The following is a 17,577-nucleotide window of genomic DNA, read 5'->3' on the forward strand; positions in this document are numbered from 1 at the left end:
TATGTTTGAGCGCGTCCGGTGGTCCTTTAAATGTCGGTGTTGATTGTGTAATGACCTTCGCGGCCGCAACATTGAGCAATTTTTATAAAAGTTTCTCATCTTCTCCTTTCTTTTGTTAAAATGTCTGTGCTGGAAATGTATTTTGTATCTGTATTCCAGCAAATAAATTTTCACCGTCGTTTGAGAGTTAATATTTCTTTGAAAATTCTTATCGCCTTGATGCCTACTATTACTCCTCAGAATTTTTCAATAGAATTTTGCAACACCTTCTGTAAACATTGGTGCCGATGTTGCAGTGATGTTTCCCGGCAAACATTTTATTTTCTCTTGAATATCTTAAAACCTCCTCAGTTTTCACACTACAGACTTATATCAAATTTAAGAGTATAAAATTCCTTCTATTTTCAAGCTTTTATTTTTCTTAATGTTTAAATATTTTTGCAGATAAGGGTTCTAAACTACTTTTTCGTTTTCAATAATTTACGATCCCCTGGTTCATCAAATCGTCATGTTACTTACATAAAAATTAGCCTTCAAGAATGTGCTTTCACTTAAAAAAAATTCATAGTTGAAACACCTTTTGGTATTTTTTTATTAATTTTTTACAGTTTCGAAGAGTTCGCCGACTCCTTATATTTTTGCGATTTTTATCCCCTAAACGTCATTTGGGACCCCATGTTGTATGGTGATTCTTTATCCTCTTGCCTACTATCACCCCTCTGAATTTGTCGGTCGATTTCGGCAACACCCTGTACATATAATCAATTTAAAATTTCTTAAATTATACATTAACTTGTATAATTCATAAATAAATAGCGAGTGATTTTAATAAGCTAGTAATGACACACGAACATAGCTTTTTTTTCAAAATTTCATAGAAAACTATAATTTTGGTTGAAGAACATAATAATAAATTTACCTTTTTGTTTGTTACGTGTTTGAGTTACAATGTTCATAGGAAAAAAACAATTAAAAATATAAGAAGTTTATATATATATATATGTATATATATATATATATATATATAGATAGATAGATAGATAGATAGATAGATAGATAGATAGATAGATTTAGATTTAGGTGGGAGTTTAGGTTCTAAAATACTAAAAATCGACAAAATTTGATGATTGAACTTTTTGACAATAACAATATATTCTATTCTTTCATCGCATTCATGTGTGAAGAGCGAAAAAGAACTGCTACGCAATCAATTCATTAATGGTTTCAGTTAACCAGTGGTTCAATTCACTGAATTTAATGCTTAAATTTTTATCAAGCATCATCAGTATTCAGTAACAATAGCAATGAGCTATTCATAAGCCTAATTATATTTTTTTATAATTTAATTATGCATAATTGCATTAATCCATCATACTGATGAATTTTCGTATATATATAGTTAACCCGCATACAAAATTTCCTAATTAATCAGTAACTTATAAATTGGTATATGTAACCATTTTTTCATAAAAATATCATTCTAATTTTACCTTTATTTATTAAGAAATATGAAATCTTTCAAATGTGTTTTATGTTATTCTAGCATAAAATAACAAAAACCTATGAAATAAAGAGTAAATTTGAAAAAATATTAAATGATTTCCAGGAAATTAACATGGAAACTTTATAAGATATGATTAGTATTAAAGCATCATAAAATATTGTAATAAGGTGTAAATCTGAAAAATTAAATAACTTCCTAAAAAATAACATGAAAACGTTAATAAGATATTATTAGTATTAAAATAGTATAAACTATTGCAATAAGAAATAAACTGAAGAAATTAAATAATTTTCAAGAAACTTACATAAAAAGTGGGAAAAAGGAATACTACATGATCTTTCTTTGAAAAAAAATTGTTCTAATTAATCAATTTATTATGGATTTTTGGTAAATATAACTAGAGACAATAAGGACATTTTTATTCAAATCCAAAAAAAATTTGAAATCCGAACAAAGAATCTGAAAGCTTCTGAGTAATTCTAAACAGTTGATTATTGTTCATTTATAGAAAAATTTGACAATTTAAACTAAATTAAAAAAATATTATTTCTATCTCATTAAGAAAAATATTATTTTGATTTATATTATTTACTTACAACTACAATTTCGATAATCCTAATCATTTAATAATTTTTTTTTTCAATCCTATAAAAGCAGTTGAAATTCGAAATTACCCTGGTCAGTGCGGGACTTCTGGTCATTTCAGAATTAATTCTTAATCTTTACTCCATCTCTAATAAGCATCAGTATTTTCTAGAAATATTTCCCTTCTTCTGCTTAGTAACAAATTCTTGATTGAAGCTGTCTAACCCATTATAATGCTATTACTATGAATTCCGTAATTCACGGTTTGTTTAATTCCACCGATCAACCTTCGCATCGGCGTTACGTGCTTAATTAAACTGCACGTGGTTACTGAAGATCTAATGTCTATCATCCACTGGTAATGTAAACAAGTGCACTTGGAATAATATCCATTAGTGGACGGGGAACGTTTCGGCAAATCTACAGGGCAAATTCCTACTCTGGACAAACGGGGTTGGGGGGGAAGAGAGAACATTTAAGCTGATGACCACTACCTTAGAGGCATCATTGCCAGTTCATCACGTATTGTGAATGATTCTGCAGACGAGATTTAAATGGTTGCCATTTTCCTTATTTCTACAACTGTAGTCATTTAATTTGTTTATAAGAATATTTTACAGAAAGTGTGATAGCAGAGTTTTGTTTTTATATAAATCGGAAATGATAAGTAAAATTTCAATTTATTACTAAAGCAAAATTTTATAAAGAATCGAGGAAAACGCGTCTAGGGCTTTGACGGTGAATGTATATTCTAAATAGAAAAATAAAATCTAAATCTAAGAAATCTAAATTTAAAGTAATAAGAATTATAAAGGAATTAAACGCAACTCTTAATTGTATACGTATGGTAAAAAATACGTTATATATATATATATATATATATATATATATATATATATATATATATATATATATATATATATATAATTTAAACTCTTAATTTAAATAAAATTAATTTCCAAAGCTTTATCTTAATTTAGCCCATAGTAATTTCATTCTCTTATTTCTTCATCCAATTCCACTTTCGGATTAATTAATCCAACTGAAGCTGTGTAAAAATTATTGCACAATCAATTCTACGTGTCAAGTTAAAGTGAAACTTTCGGTGCCCTTGCCAAAGGGTCAAAGGTCACCGCGTGTATTGAATTGGAGCATGGCCGGAAATCCCATGTTATATAAGACAAGTAATCATTTGTTTCGACCCTTCTTTACTTCTTCTTTTCTGCCGTGCTGCGCCTTCTTGTAAATAATCATGCCTGCCACCCGGAAGAGAATAAAACGAAATTCAAAATACAACGTCTCGTCTATGTCTTCGAACCTGCCTTCTGTTGCAACCAAAATAATGTTACATATATATAAGTAACCAATCTAAAGTAAGAAATAGTTTGAAAACGAAACTAAAATGAAAACGAAACAAAACAGTTTCGAAATCGCAACTAAAAATCATTACCTATACAAACTAAAGCTAAAAAAGGAAAAGGAAAGAAACTTCATAGTATTTAGAGAGCGCAACTGCAGCTACTTCTAAAACACAGATGAATTGATACAAAAGTATTAAAATCAAGTTAATAGGAAAATCAAATAAACCAAAAAAAAAATAATTAAACCAAATAAAAAAGAATCCGGCCTGAAGACTTTTTCAAGGGTCACCCTCAGGCAGGGATTCAAAGAAAGGGATTTTTTCTGTAAGGAAATCCAGACAAAGGTCTAATAGTGATTCCTCGTAACCCGAAAATCCCCTGAAATTAGGCCCAAGAGATATACCATTTTAACAGAAAGGAAATTACAAAACAACAAATTAGAAGAAAAATAACCACCACAAAGTAAAAATACAATAACAAAATTAACAATATAAACAAAAATATCATAAAATAGCACTAACGGAAAAAAGAAAGGCAAGAACTTACCATTAGCAGTCAAGGAAATTTTAAGCTATCGATGGTGACACCCACTTTTTAAAAAACAGTAAATTAGGTAACGGTAAATTAGGTAAGAAATTGTAGGCTCCCAGCGGCATCTATTGAGTGATCTAATATGCAAGGAAAGATCTATTTTTATTTAAGCTAAAGGATTAATCCCAAACCATACCTTGTTTAATTAAAAAATTGACATTACAGTAATTTCTTGGAAATTCATTTTTAATTAAATTTTTAATGAGGTTGTTTGATGCTTCAATATAGGAATTTTTATTATTGCAAACCATTTTGATCCTGTTAACTTGTGAGAAAATTAAATTTTTGAAAATTTTAGAGTTTAGATTGGAATGGTAGTTACATAGTTTTGTTATTTTAAAGTTGAATTCATCACTTTTATCGTATATACCAACTATTGTTTTATCCTTAGCAATTTCAATTTTTAAATCCAGAAAGGTAGCCTCAAGTTGATTTTTATTTGTTTCCGTTAGAATTAAATCTTTTGGATAGCAATTAGTAACAATATTAGTATTGTCGAAGTTAATCAAAAGTAGGTCATCAATATATCTCCACCCGTTTATTAAATTATATTTAATTATTTTTTTCTCATAGTAATGTAGGAAAATATTAGCTAAAGCACTTGAGAAAGCTGTTCCCATTGGAATGCCCTTGACTTGTTTATAAAAATTAATACCATTAAACACGTAATTTTCAGTAATATTAAAATTACATAACTCAAACCAGTTATTTTTAGGAATGATATTTTCATTTAAATATTCGTCATATATAAAAGTGCAGACCTTTATTAATTTTTCATGAGGTAGATTAGTGTATAAATTTTCGAAATCAAAAGTATTAAGTTTATTAATGTTGTTATCTTTAAGAAAATCCAGTACTTCTTTGTTACTAGAAATAATAAAGTTGTCTTCAGTTTTTATTTTGTCTAGGAGAATTTTTAAGTATTTAAAGAAATGTTTGCCCGTATAATAATTATAACTGCCAGTGCTACAGGTCACGAATCTGAATTTTAATGGATTTTTATGAAATTTAACTGTTGGGAATAAATAAGGATAATTAAGAGAGCAAGTCTTAGTTTTGGTTTTTTTTGCGAAAGCTAGCATTCTTTTATCTAATTCCTTTTTCCCGGTGTTCTTTAACATATAAGTTGCATTAGAGTTATATTCATTAATTAAAAGTTCTTTATAATAATATTTACAAATTAAACAGAAATTATTTGCTGATTTATCTATTAGTGTAATAACAAATTTTTCTTTTAAATTTTTTATTTCGTTTTTCAATGTTTTAATAAAATAAATCCCACGTTCTTTAGATCTGTCAAAATCAGTATTCATTTTTATTTTAATTTCCTTTAAAATTCTCACTTTCCATTCCCCGAAACCTTCCGCAGGCCAATGGTATTTTCTAGATAATTTAGCAATAAAAACATCCAAATCATTACCAATAGAAATCAAAATTTTGTTATGTTTTGTTCGGATTCTTTTTTATTTGGTTTAATTTTTTTTTTTGGTTTATTTGATTTTCCTATTAACTTGATTTTAATACTTTTGTATATATATATATATATATATATATATATATATATATATATATATATATATATATATATATATATATATATATATATATATATATATATATATATATATATATATATATATAAATGTATATATATATATATATATATATATATAATTTAGTTTTTTTAACGTATTTTTTTAGAGAGAGGATGGGTAGGAAAATGAATATTATTTAAAAGATTAATTTTATTGAAGAAAAGTATAAAATAATAATGTCGAAATGTTTAATGATTTTTTTTCTGTAATAAATGAAACTAACTGCTTTTGTGATCATCTTGTTCGCTTGTTTATAGATTATTTAGGAAATTAAATATTAATGTGAAATGCTTTGTCTAAAAAAATCACTTTGTTACGTCAAAAAACGTCAACACGAATAAACGAAAACAAATTTTAACTAGAGCAATTTAAAAAGTGTATGTACTACGAAATAAAAGTAGAAGTCACAATCTGACTTCGGAATGAATGTCGAAAAAAAGCATTTTACTTTTTTTTAATTTTAACAATGGCAAACTCTCTTTAAGTGCAACTGTAAAAACATTCAATGAAACAATTTAAAGTTTATATGGCGATTTGTTTATATTTGACTAATGTCATTCAAAAACTTTTAATAAGAGAGATTTCTGCACCACATACATTAGAATTCTATATACATAATTTAAAACATTTTGCTTGAATTAATTTTATTAGAAATATTATTTACTAATTCTTGAAAACAGGTAAGTGAGTATCAAAATCATATAAGAGTTTTATTATTTTAAAATGGAGAATAAGAATAAAATTTGTAAATTGAATATTTTTCTAGATGTTAATGCTGGTTAATAGATTACAGCATATATTTTAATTAGAAGAAAAATGGAAATATAACTGTTTCACAATGAGAGATTTTTTTTCTTTTATAATAAAATACATTGCATTAATATAATTTTGTAGCTTTCGATTAATCTGAAAAATCTATTTATCTTCAGAAAGTCTTGTAGAAATATAGATAAGTGTTAACATTGTAATAATAATGTTAATATATAAAGTATTTTATTACTTTAAAACTGAGTATGCAATTAAAAATACTTAATGTAAAATCGGATGCTTTAGTAATAAAATTCATGTTTTTTAAAAACATTAAAACATTAAAAAAATTGAAATATCATATTATATACAAACGAAAATCATATTTATTTTCAAGTTCCGCTCATTTCGTTTACAAAAGAAATAGCTTTATTGCTAATTATTTCATAAAAAATTCCCTTTTTATTACATTACAAGATTTCGTTAAGTATGATATAAAAGAAATATTATCATATATGTGGGGTGATAACTTCTCATTTCGAAGTATCACAAGGAAGGAATTTTGGAATAATGATGAAGAATTGGATGAATCACACTGAAATGATGAATATAACATTTAAATCGGCAGTAATTTTTTAAATTTCATTCTATACCATGGTAATGCTCGTAATCGTTTTGATAGGAATTGTTTTTCTAATCCTACACAATAAAATGAATATTTTGTGTTTCGACATTTACTGAAAAGAATCGATTATTTGTTTTAAACATTTTCCTTTGATTGATTCTATACCAAAATTTTGATACCAAAATTACTCATTTCATTTTTCAAAGTCATTATGTATTTCACTTACCAAATTCACTTACAAGAGAATGTGCGGAAAAATGTTATTTATTAGATGATCGATTTCATTTCAAATTCGATAAAATAAAATTTCGATGATAAAACCATATACTCGTTGCACTTTTGGATTATTATATTCACATGCACAGAAACTGACTTTTTGTTTATGGATTTTTTTCATAACATGACAAAAATTTAAGCCATATATAAAATTCTGTTCTTGTTCGATGCGCCTTTAAATTTAATCCTATAATGAATTATTTTTTTTTTTTACAGAAACAGATGTGTTTGCAATAACTACATTTGATTCAAGAAAAGTTTTAAGAATTTTTTTTAAGTATTTCTTTTAGTATTTTTTTAAAATTAAAATGTGTCAAATAGTTACATTATAAATTAAACAACATCCAGTGACACAAATCACATTAAAACAGTTCTATAATAAAAAATAAAAGTCCCTTTTTATCAAAATATTTTATTAGAAGCAAAAATATATATATATTGATCATACATTTTAAATTAAACAGTATCCAGTGACACAAATATTATGATTATATTATAATATATTCCAGTGACACATTATAACAATTCTAGTCCCTTTTTACCAATATATTTTATTAGAAGCAATAAAAACGTACATTGATCGTACTTTTAATGGTTGAACTATTCATACAACAGTCGTTCTGGGATTTTTCCAAGTTTCTAGTTTAAATATGATTCTAGTACTGCTATTACAATCTACCTGTCCTTTCTACTAATTTTGATCATAAAATATTTACACAGAATTTCCAAACATTCATTGTTACCCTTTGAATAGTCGCTTGAAATTTATAAATGGAAACCAAAACCTTATAGCCAAATAGCTACATGATGCTCTGAAGGGTTAGGGGTCGCAAACAGATTGACAGACAGACATAATGCTAGATAGGAATTTTCCCCCCCATGATTAGGGATATCTGAAACACTTTTCATCCAAACCTCAAATTTGAATTTTATACAGTTTAGGACCAGCTAGGTTACAGTTTAAGTTAGGTTCTTTTGTATATTTTGCACAGAAGGATAAAAATACTCTTCGACATTTTTAATAAATAAACATCTCTTTATTTATCTGCTTTCATAGAATACAACCATACAGAAAACAGTCCATTACCTTACGGAAAGTTTCATCTAATATATCATTTCCTGCATCCACAATCTTTTCCTTTACAAAATATTCTCCCAAATATGCACATATGAAATACGTCCATATAAGGGACGAAACTGCATTCGAGCCGCGAAAAACCAATTACGGAAAAAGGTGCTACTGATTTATGTAACAGTCGGGGACTTGGAGCAAGTCCCCCGTCATAAGTGGTAATAAGGCCCCGAATAAACTCCATCCATATGTCAGCAATTTCAGGAACGTGCGCGGCAAGGCGAAGACTGTTGATTCACTTTATGAGCAAAAAAGTTGTGAGCGCAATTCGTTTGGCAGCGCCGTATTTAGATCACGAACTTGAAGAAAAATTCTCCGACATCTTGTCATCCTCTTCTGAAAGATGCGGAAGAGATCGGTACGTGACTGTCTTCCTTAAGGATGAAGATCTTAGAGGTTCAAAGCCTTAAGGATCCTCCTGTTCTGGTGGAGGGAGGGCTTAATCCAAAAGATATCGTAACGGAGTTTAGGGTCTAAGGGAAGGCTTTTCCTGAGCTCTAGGTGAATATTATGCTTGAACTGCGTTTAAGGTAAAAGGAATCTTTCGGTTGGGAGACGTGATGGTTGCAAATGTGTGTTCTGGGTCTTTGAAAGAACAAATCTAGGAGATAAGACTCATTAGGAGTTGCCTAATTCGAGCATATTATTTTGAATATTTTTTCTAAGTCCAAAGATTTTCCATTATATGATGTTTAAACATAGATTATGTTCATTCGTAAAAATGTAATGAATTTAAACTATGGGTTCAATGGCTTTTTATTGAAACCGAAAAAGGGATTAATTCCGTAACTGAATGATGTTGATTTTTTTCACAAGTATGGCCATTCCATGTCTTCTCAATTCACATAAAGCATGGATTTTTATGTACCTTAATGCACTCTTAAAGTTATGCGCTACATTCAATAGTACAGGGTAATCAAGAAATAACAGGAGGTGTTCGGGGCCCTGAATCGTGTTATGCACTGGATAAAATATTTAAAAAATTGGCCACCATACGCATTAAAATATGCGGTTTCGATTTAACAAGAAAAATAATTAGTACCGAAAAAACTCCGATAGTAGTAATCCTGGAGATGAAAGCTCAAAATGTGTGAAAAAAAGAATACATAACTGCCAATGGAAACAGTAAATAGCAACACACCAAATACCAATGAAAAACGTTTATTATACCAACTTGCAAATTTTGCTCAAGGTGACCACCCACATGATATTCCAATAATTGCATGCGGTAACTAGGTTTTCGACGGTGACTCCTAGCATATCGGAAATTTATTCGTCTGATATGTAACATTATTTGATCTTTTAAAGTAGGAAGTCAGGAACATGTCATTGATACACAACGTCTTTCAAGAAACCCCACACCAAGATTGCCAAGATTCAGATCAATGTTATCAGTGAATGGGTGTTATCTTATACGGAAAAAAATTCATGATCTTACGCAATATCTTCTGTACCGTCAAAAACGGGATATATGTTTGCCGTGATAATGAACGTGCACTGCTGGTACCCAGCTTATTAGCTCTCACCTGATCCATTACAGCAGTTGCAACTTCTTCCTGCTTAATATCTTTACGTCCTCGGAATACTTGCATATTAAGAATTTCTGTTGTTTCAAATTTTTCAACCATTCTTCTTAAGTCAGTTGTGGTCATTGGTCCTCTACGTAACTTTTTTAACCTCTGGTATTCAAGAAAAGCAGCACTGACATTTTCATTTAGCTGATAAAACTGTTTGACTAATAAGGCGCGTTCACGTAGTGACAACGCAATCGACGGATGAATTCTTGCAGAATGATATAAATTCCCGTAACCCTTCCTTTTATCTTCGATGTCATGTCACAAAGTACCGATATAAGCAAATTACATAAAAAAGTTTTCGATCGCAGCTCCAGAATTTCCTCTATTGGCGTTTTTTGGTTCTACTTTTTTTCATGATAAATTGAAATCGCATATTTTAATGCGTAAGGTGGCCAAATGTTGTTATAGTTCGTCCAGTACATAACACGCTACAGGGCTCCGAACTCTCCTGTTATTTCTTGATCACCCTATATGTAAACAAGGTATCTTTCACCCTTCTTCAAAAACTTGCAGTATTGTTCTCTAAGTTCTGTATCATTTTAGTTTATTTATACTCTTTATTTTAATATCTAAAATTATTATTTTTAATTTTTTTTTAATTTTATAATTATTGCTGCCTTAGTAAAATTGCTTACTGTGTTATAATTATTTATGTATAGCTTATTTATAACTTATTTAAACTCTTAAAAATTAAAAACAAATCTTCATCCTCATTCAAAAATTGTATGTATTGTACTCAAAGTGCTGCATCACAATATTCTATTAAAATTCTTTATTTCAATAACTGGAATAATTATTTTTATAATACAGATTTTAAAAAATTTTATAATTAGTACTGCCTTAGTAAAATTTCTTACTTTTTTTGTAATTATTTATATATTATGTAAAAAAATTAAAACCAAATCTTCTTCACCATGCTTAGTTTAAAACTTTCTCTAAATAAAGTTTTTCTTTATAAGTTGTTTAAATTTTCAAAATTAGATTATAAAGTTTGCACATTAAAATGATTAAAAATTTCTCTGATATCATTTAGTATTTTGTGAAATAACGCTATTACATTGAACCGTGTAAATAAAAATTGATATCAATAATTCCGAGCGGATCCAAGTGCTGAACTTTCAAGGTACAATTTGTGACATATGGTGCGAGCAATTCCTGCGACTATAAAATCACGATGATGGATGCTGAAGGACATGTTCCATGCGCAATATCTATAACTAAGTTATTATATAAAGGCATGCAAGCACATAATTTTCTGGGAAAATTAAAAGCCTAAATGCAAACAGATTTGAAAGGTTGTCCCAAAATTAACGCAAGATGTGCATTGGTGCAGTTAAGCGATGGCAACACTATGAAAAAAAACCCAGTTGACAGCTGATAGTTTAGGATTAGTAAAAATAGAGCGTCACACGATAGAATAACGAGTTTTCATAGTTGAACAATAGTTCAAAATTAATGAAATTCTGGCGGCCACAGTTCGAAAATTTGAGAATTGACCCCCTAGATCATGTCATTTATCATCATTGGATTTCTTTTTTTATTGGTTTATTTGAAGTCAAATGTCTATCCCAACAAGCCCATAAGCGCGCGTGCGTTGAAGGAGGAAATTCAACACTGTATCAATGAAATTCAAACACATTTATGCAAAATGGTCATCGAAAATTTCGTTTCAATAAAAATATTTTACGTTTCAATAAAAATATAGCAATTTAAAGAAAAAAAAAACCTTATTTTTTTATTCAAATCAAATTTTGCGTTAACAAATTGTTCTTTCGCGTAACGCATCTTTTAACTCACCCTGTAGCACCTCTTTTTCCCCTTGAACAGAGCACGCCCTCTTGTGGCGTTTTACAGACAAGCAGTTGAACGGAAGACATCCTGAGGTCGACTTTTTCCTATGCGCAACCCTTGCGCTAACATCTGAATGCTTTCGGTTGGAAGCTGTGGAATCCCTCTACCATATTGTTTACTTTAACTTAATTGTCTATGTGTGTTTGTAAATTTTGTAGTGTAGCTGTGTTTGTGTAGATTAAAAATATTATATTTAAAATCGAGCAGTTCATTAGAAAATCGCAACACACTCACTATAACCCTAAATTATCAGCTGTCAAATGGTTTTTTTTATTAGGGTTGTTAATACTTACGAATGGTGGCAAATTCAAATCTTGTGTTAATTTTGATACACCCTTTAATTATATCCTTTAGATGATAATTAGCGTTGGGCAATCGAGTAAAATTCCATGAATTAAAGAAAAAAAATACTATTATTACGAGGCGATATCCAATGAAAGCATGAGACATGGGTTTCAGATCGTGCGAAGAGGGAAAAATGCATATGTGATCTCTCCTGGCCGGTTTATTATACTATTTCGAAGAATTTGCTACAACGTTTGGTGCTTATCTGTTATTCTAGAGATAAAATCATATTCTTTATTTTATCCCCATAATACTTCTCTTTAACGTGTGTGAATGAACTCGGATTAACAGACTGATAGAATACTTGTTGATGGGATCTTCCCAGAATTTCTCAGAAATCTACAGTGCTGAAATTTTAATATTATAACCATATACAAAATTTCAGCTGTCTAGTACAAAATGCCAGCTGTTGACTTATCATGTTAACAAATAGACAAATAGACATAAATCACAGGTATATTTTGAATCCTAAAAATTTTAAATAGAGAGAGATTCATCAAAATATCGATGTCAAAAGTTTTACGTTTTCAATATTTCCACTTGGTATATTTCGTATATGAACAAGTAAGAAAGGTGTTTCAGCTCTACGTCAATTTTGTTCACAAGAAAGGAAAAAAAATCATGCGATAGAATTAATTCCTTAAGTCGCATTCAGAAAAAGGATGCCTAAAAAAACTCAAAGTTAAGTCAAATTGGAAATAAAATAGTAGAATTATTGAGACAAAATAATTTGAAAAATATTTCATGAAGAGAGTTTCAAAAAATTTCATGAAAAAAAAATTGCAGTTTAAATTTTTAAACAGAAAACTATACCTATATGGAAACATCGACACAGAAAATGCTCTAAATTTTTAAAAACTTTAATTTCATTCTATATTCATTACTCAATACTTTCATTCAATGCTCATGAAAGAAAATAATGAGAATGTTCTGCGCTCATAACGTATTACGAATAATTTATCTTTTACTTATTTTATAAACAATTTCATTTGTTATTTTTCATAAATGTTTTAAAATCTTCTAATTTTCTTAAACTGTGCACATGTGAAGTACTTTTAATGGAATCTTGTCAGAATTTCATAGAAATCTACAGAATACTGTCTGTTGAAATTTTAGTATTATAACCACATAATAATAGTATTAAATAAATTAATCTATAATTAGTTTCACCCTTTCAAAATACCAAAAGAATAGCCTACATTGTGTCTATTTATTTTAACATGAAAAAAAAATCTTGTTAATCTGGTTTGGGAGCAATTTTTTCATGCCAAATCAGAGTAACTAAAAGTATGAGAAACAATGTTTCAATAATCAAAACTACCCCATTGATAAAAGTAGTGAGCCATTTTCTAGTATACGATGTATATGAAAAAAAAAATATTCTAACCGTTAAAAAATTCAAAGCCAAAATTCTGACGTCTCTGAGTTTATAAAATACTAATTTTATGATTATGTCTGTCAATCTGTGTATAAACACAGATACTCTAAAATGCTTTGAGTTAAACGGCAAAAATTTGATAAATAGTTTCTACAACAAATATATAAATTTCTATTAAATTTTAAATGGAATCCACTCAGCGGAAGTTTGCCTGTTTGAAAAGATAATAATTATAATAAACTACAAAAAAACATGATAAACATAGCATAACCAGCAAATCCTAAAGAAAGTTGTAGATAAATTTTGGTATACAGATTTAATTTCTAAAGTATAGATGCATATCGAATTTTCAATCGAATCCATTTACTTTCTGTTTATCTGTATTTCCTTGTGCTTGCAAACGCGATTGCTCAAAAATGCGAAATATTAAAGTATGTGAAATTTGGTGAGCTTGTTATTAAAATTTTAGTTTTTCTACACAAAACTAGAATTATGTTTTCAGTTGGTGGGAAAAAAGGAAACTGAGATGAGCATTCAGTTTTCTTTTCTATACTATGAACACAGACCTTCTTAGTGTGGGACTCTGAAAATAAAAATCTGAGCACATGTAACGTTCATGGCCTTGCTCATAATTGTATGCAGGGAAGAGAGGATAGCATTTTATCAGGGAATATATGAGGAAATTTCGGGCAGGCTACTCCAACTAGCGATAAGAAAAATACTTTTCCTCAACAATGTATTTGCTATCCCATAGCAACATTACGAAATTTTGCTGACTGAAATAAAACGAAGTATAGAATTTACAAACATGACTTCTAATTCCCAAGATTCTATTTTTCAAGCATTCTCACAACTCCAATAACTGTAAGTAAATACATGCTTTCTTGCGCAATAAGGAAAGAATGAAAACAATTAAACAGACGCATCTACGCCTCCACAGTCGCATTTTGATGTGAGCGAACTTCCCCCGATATCAAGAGAAACACGCTATGGCAACACATGAGCATTCACGTGATCGAGGTCAAAAGTTATCTCGATTACGCTGTGAATATCGCACCGCTGAAGATATTATTACAATTGCTTCGTTCTTAGACTGAGGAGTAGACTTGAAAAACTGCCAGTTTAAAAACGGTAAGATAAATCGCACTTTATAAATTATTATTACTTAGGTACATTGTAATAAAATATTTCTCACGTAAGTATTACTACGAATTTAAGGATTAAATTTAATGGAAAAAGTATTTTGCTTTCTTATATATATATTATTCACATTGGAATGTTAAAAAGTTCAATCTTGAGGTTTTAATAAAATTTAGATTTTTTAAAACTTCTTGATTAGAGTTAACTTAATTTTGGTCTGTTGGTATGTTTATACAATCATTCTTGCAAAATAATTTTGAAGCATAATAAATTGTATGATTGAAATTTAACATGCAGACATACCAAACAAACAAAACAATTTTGCAAATCTGCAGCTTTGAATAAAATTTTTCCTTGAGCTTTTTTTTTAAAACTCAAACTTAATTTGTCCTCTCTACTATTAAACTTCAACACTAAACTTCTGTAATAAAGATATTTAATATTTGTAAGGTGATTAATTCATGAGCAATAAGAACATTGTTTACATTTAAAAAAATTTTGCTTTTTTTAAAATTTTTTTATTTGTGTCCCTCATATCAGAGGATGTAATTATATCATTTTAGTTTTATTGAATTTCTTTTTTTTTAAATTTTAACGCTCATTAAAATTTAATTGCTACTCAATCCAATAAAATATTATAGTGAATTTAAATGTTTACCAGTCATATCCTGGCAAAAATCTGTTTTAAAAAGGTAGAAATCAGAGATAAATAGTTAAGCAATCTAACTGGTATCACTAAGTAAAGAATATTTTGAATTTCATGAATAATTATCTAAAATATATCTTATCACTTTATCTTCTTATACATATCTTATCACCATAAAATACCTAAGATACCAAATCAAACTATCATAATAAGATTTGAGCGCAGAGGAATTTTTTTAAACTATCCAGGCTAAAACTAATTAAGGATTTTCAGACTATCAAGATTATTTAATTATAGAAGATGCATATAAAAGGATATTTGGTTTCATATAATAAACGACATCGGTTCGTGCTATTATTATCCAATTGATTTATATTGTTTTTATCAAAACATTTTCGGACAACATAAATGAAACTCTTTTGTTTATTTAACCCATTCACTGCCAAAGAAATTTATAAACACTTACTTTACAGCAGTTTCCTACGAGATATCTCGTGAATGGCAGTGAATGGGCTAATAAAAAATTGCCAAGGGAAGAAAGTTCCACGCTTAGCTTTCCTTTCATAAAAATCTAACATTTCGATGAACATGTTTAATATAAGCATATGTTTTTGTAAATAAGTAATGAATGCAGGAATAATAAATTAAGTTTTGGTAAAAATTCGCTTATAGTGAGAGTTACTTACATGCCGCATTTAGTCCTTTCTGCAGCGAATAATACCTAGTATTTCTTTTTCGGTATCTGACAAGTTTTAGACCTCGAGATAAAAAAAAATATTTATTCATGGTATTGTCAGAAAAGCAATTCTTTGTCAATCATTCAGAATTGTCTCATGTCCTTTTGAGATGCTTTTTGAATTCATAATTTATATGCAATTTATAAATTACATATATCATCACCATATATATAAAACATTTTACATCATTACTATTTATGAATTTTACACTTGAATTTTGAAGCCACTTATATTTTAATTAATTTTAAATAGAGATATTTGATATGAAAATACACCCTTTTTCAGTCATAAAGAAAACTTTTTTCAAAAATAATATCCTTTCATATAAAGCATCACCTCACAATATTTTTTTCGAATGTAGCTCCAGAAAGTTCATGACGATGTGTATTCATGATTTAGTTCAAAGGACTAAACAAATATTTTCGTATAAATCTTTCTCTTAAATATATGCATATAATTATTCATATTCATATAATATCATTGATAAGAATAGGCAGCATAAAGTGAAAGAATTTATCTTTTTATACAAAAATTCTATGGCAGTTTTCAATATTTTTATTTTTATCTGATTATTTAATTGACATTTCTGTCTATACACTTCAAATAATCAAAAATTTGTTAAATGAGATATGAGATTTTTTTTTTCTTTTGGTGCAAAATATTTGCTCAAAATGAAACGAGAAAAAAGAGATGAGGTCGATAAAATGTCTTTTTCTATAACAATAAATGATAAAAAATAACTAAAACTGAACGAAACTAAAAATTGTTACATAATAAGAATTATTAATCATTAATATTAGAATACTAGTTACTAATAACAGAAAAAAATTAGCGAAAATAAACATCTAACAAACTGAAAGCTAAATTTCTAAATGAGCGATATATTTATAAATTATCCTGAGCGGATTTATCCAACGCACATATTTCACATCAAAGTATATGCAAATAATATTAATAATCCCTGTGTTAATATTAGATTTCTCAATTGTTTCTATTTCAACTGTTTTTTAAATTTATTTGTCATGTTTATGTTAATGAATGGAGTCAATTTAATTGATTAGAGCTATATAACCCATTCAAAAAAGATATTACTGTATTTTTTTGCTGTTTTTTTATGTTCTTTTAAATTTAAATTATATATATATATATATATATATATATATATATATATATATATATATATCTGCAATGTTTAAAAATTCTTTCTAATATTTGAACAAAAATAGTGTCCAACCTAAGGGCACTTTTCATTACTACTACTAAGGAACTCTTAGGGTACCATTTGACATTTCCATTACCATCAAATAAATGCATTTATAAAGAATAGCTCAGAGAAATCTCCGATTTTTCACGAAACTTTATACTTCAAGAATTCTCTGATTTTTCTGAATATCCAACTGCAATATTTGTAGTGTATCATAATTTATTAATTTAAATCTGCTTGTTGGTGGAAAGTAGTTGGTTTCATGGAAACTGACATTTAATTT

At 28.2% G+C, this 17,577-nt stretch overlaps 1 protein-coding gene across 2 annotated transcripts in view; it reads left to right on the top strand.

The window, feature by feature from the left end:
• Positions 1 to 17,577, top strand: part of LOC129958634 (uncharacterized) — a 104,052-nt gene that overhangs the window by 76,804 nt on the left and 9,671 nt on the right. Inside the window, exon 1 of one of the 2 annotated variants that reach the window (XM_056071238.1) lies at positions 14,543 to 14,698. The exons of the other annotated variant lie outside the window; for it this stretch is intronic. The gene's annotated coding sequence lies outside the window, so the exon portion shown is untranslated. Of the gene's footprint in view, positions 1 to 14,542; positions 14,699 to 17,577 lie in introns of those variants that run through there. 2 annotated transcript variants of the gene reach the window in all.

This window comes from Argiope bruennichi, chromosome 2 (genome assembly GCF_947563725.1).
Source record: "Argiope bruennichi chromosome 2, qqArgBrue1.1, whole genome shotgun sequence".
Classification (NCBI taxonomy): Eukaryota; Metazoa; Arthropoda; class Arachnida; order Araneae; family Araneidae; genus Argiope; species Argiope bruennichi.